This window comes from Sinocyclocheilus grahami, unplaced genomic scaffold (genome assembly GCF_001515645.1).
Source record: "Sinocyclocheilus grahami isolate Dianchi unplaced genomic scaffold, SAMN03320097.WGS_v1.1 scaffold3447.1, whole genome shotgun sequence".
NCBI lineage: Eukaryota > Metazoa > Chordata > Actinopteri > Cypriniformes > Cyprinidae > Sinocyclocheilus > Sinocyclocheilus grahami.
The window spans coordinates 18,180-21,356 of record NW_015508572.1 but is presented as its reverse complement, the minus strand read 5'-3'; the positions used below and the strand labels follow the sequence as shown (position 1 = coordinate 21,356).

General features: G+C 40.4%; 1 pseudogene; it reads right to left on the bottom strand.

Annotated features, from left to right (window-relative positions):
• Positions 1-2,030: 2,030 nt before the first annotated feature.
• On the bottom strand, positions 2,031-2,918 carry LOC107576292 (uncharacterized; annotated as a pseudogene).
• Positions 2,919-3,177: the final 259 nt, after the last annotated feature.

Sequence of the window (3,177 nt, the reverse complement as noted above, 5' to 3'; positions counted from 1 at the left end):
CGGGCTTTTTGTCTGTTTTGTCTTGTTTAAATGTGTTTTTACGTCAACACATTTATAAATGGACTTGAACTTCAACTGGACAGTTCATTTTTCTGTTTCTTGCTGGTACGCACAGGTGGTGTGCCCCACTATGACGCTTTGTTACGGTGTTTCATCCGGCCTACCTGAAGCCGCCGGTCTGCCTACCTGGCGGTGTTTGTTGTGTAGGTGCTGCGGCACTGACGGGAGTGTTTTGTAGCATGGTAGACTACATTGTTGTGTTTTCCGGCTAGCCGTTTGGGGTCTGCTCTGTGGTGGACGTCGAGTCATCAAGTGTTCCCGTTTGCCACTTGGGGTCCTGAAGTTTGTACTTGTTTGGACTATGTGGCGTTTTAAGCGCAGTTTGACTCTGGTTGTTTTGTGTTCCACTCCATGAGGGACTATTTTGGTTGCTGCATTTTTACTCTACTGCTCCTGCTGCATTGTAAAGTGCTTTGAGCTCTGGAAAAGCCCTATATAATGAAACTTATTATTATTATTATTATTAACAGCAGGTATCATCATTATTGGTCAATTATCACTTCATTAAACTTGACACTTCATGTTGATGTAACTCAGTTGAAACGACAAGATGACTTGACTGAGTCGAGTTGACAATTGTTTTTACACTGTGACCAGTAAAAGGTTTTTTTCTGTAGATAATTTCAACATTTCAAAATTCTATCTGAATAGCAATTTGTCTCTTCACTGCTGTAATATTAAAACTAAAATATGCATTCACTGCATATTTGAGTCAGTACAAAAAATGAGTGTACACAAAAATCTCCATTAGTATTTGGTTGTGATTTTAACTCTACCAGTTGACTCTTTCAGTGAAATACTTAAAGGGGGGGTCCAATGCTGTTTCATGCATGTTGAGTTATTTACACAGTTAAAGAGTTGAATTCTCATGCTAAACATGGTCAAAGTTTAAAAAAACTATTTGGACATATAATAGAGTATTTCTTTGCCAAATACACACTTCCGGGTTTCTTAAAAGTATTGGAAGGTTTTTTTTTCAATCGTGGCTCTTCATGACGTCATGAAGGGTGGAACTCCTTATATGGGCATTTCTCCCGGAAGAGCGTGTCCGCGCACACATCGACCAGAGCGAGAGCCGCCCATCAATGCGCTTTATTCGGCTGCACTGAACGGGACTCGCTCGAGAAGAATGTCTCTAAAGAACTGCATTTTTGGTTGTAAGGGAAAGATAACCTTGTTCAGCTTCCCAAAGAACCCAGCGTTACGTAAACAGTGGACGCAGTTTGTTTTTCCGGGGCAGCAACGGAATTTTGCAAGTGTGTTTGTTGATGAACGTTTTATAAACAAGGCCCAGTTCGACGCTGGATTTGCGCATCGTTTGATACTGAAAGATGGAGCGGTCCCAGCGATAAAAGATCCCGGTCATGATTCGGAACCGGAGGCGGCAAGTGAAACACATCAAATGTCTATGTTTTGTTGACAATCGGCGCACAAGCTCCACCCACAGCGCGCCTCCAGGAGCTCGGCTGTTTTCAGAGAGAATCGTAAAATTGTATCTTTCTTTTATAAATATGATAAAACTAAAGACTCTTTGGAGATATGAAGAATGCAGTACTACTCTATAGGTACTCAAGATTAACATGAGATGAGGGTGAAACTGTGTGTTATGCCCCCTTTAATTTTGTCCACTCTGTTAAATGAAGACCCTGTAGCATCACACATAATAACTTCAACATGTATTTTATTATTGTTACAAAATGCATATTCATATTAATGATCAGAGTTTCAGTTTTCAATCTCACTATGATAGAATGATTTTATAACCATGTTATATCTACAGCTGGTTTTCATTTATTGACTTTTCTTCTATGTTGAATCCACAGGCAATGACTTTAGTGCTACTATAATATTGTTTGAAGTTTATTTACAAATCCAAACGTAAGAGTCCCTTTGCTGCTTTTATTATGATGTAAACAAGAGTTTCAAGGTTAGTAGGTGTTAAAAAAATTAAACATGTAAATTGGTTTTAGTTATTTATGTGTTAGTCCAAGTTGTCCCATGACAAACAATTTTTTGAACTCTTTGCAACAATAATTCCAGCTGCCATCAGTGGTGTAGCACCACAGGTAATCTTTGCCATGGTAACCACATGGGTGATCAGGCTTGCAGGTTTTGTAGTCGACAGCTGAGAAGGAGTCATCAGAAGTACAGCAATAGTTCCAGTTTTTATCATCCGTGTAGCACCATGGGTTACTTTTATCGTATTTGGCACAGGCGTAGTTGCTGCGGCAGTATTTTCCATCTTTAGCCCTACTTCCCCACAGCGGGGGGGCTGCAGTATTCCCAGGACTTGTCGTTTATGAAACACCAGTAGTAGTCTTCACCGTATGTAGCACAGGGGTGATCGTCTCGACATCTGTTTCCTTTAGCCGTGATAAGTGAGTACTGGGGTGAGCACTGTATCTGTGTCTCACCTGAGTAACAATGGTAGCCCTTTAGTTGGTCCAGGTACAGACAGGGAGTGGAGCAGCACGATTTGTCTTTGCCTTCTTGTGTGAAACATGTAAATTTGTTACCATTATTCACAAAACGGTTGCATGGGGAGCCATCAGCTGCAGTCTTACCATCAACAGACTTCTCTGGGACCAGCCGACATTCAATCGAGTCCTCGGACACCTCTCTTTTTTGTTTATCAGACGTGTGACGTTTTTTGACAGCAGTTACAACACAAGCACTTTTAAACTTTCTTTTCAGTCCTTCAGTTGAGGGCAAATAAGAGCTTAAACTGTCATAGTTAAGAGTTGCTGTCAGATCAGTAATTGTGGGTTTGTTTGCAGGACCTCTACTGTCACTACTGATGACATCTTCGACTGCAAGAAAGTTGTTCTGAGCAATTTTGGACATTTGAAGTCTTTGGTGCTCTGGTAATTTAATTCGATTTAAAAATTGATTTTTCGCCTCGTCAGATGCTGGTCTGTCACTGAAACAATCATCCTGAAAAATCTGTTGTTTGAGCTGCTTTTTCATCTCTGAAACACTCATTAACTTTATATTAAATTCTGGCTGGTTTATTCCTATATATCCAAAGGAAAAAGACTTGTCATGTTCTTCGCTGTGTTCATAACAAACAGCTGTCCAGATGTGAGATGGAACTGTGACCCTTCTTAAATCCCGGTT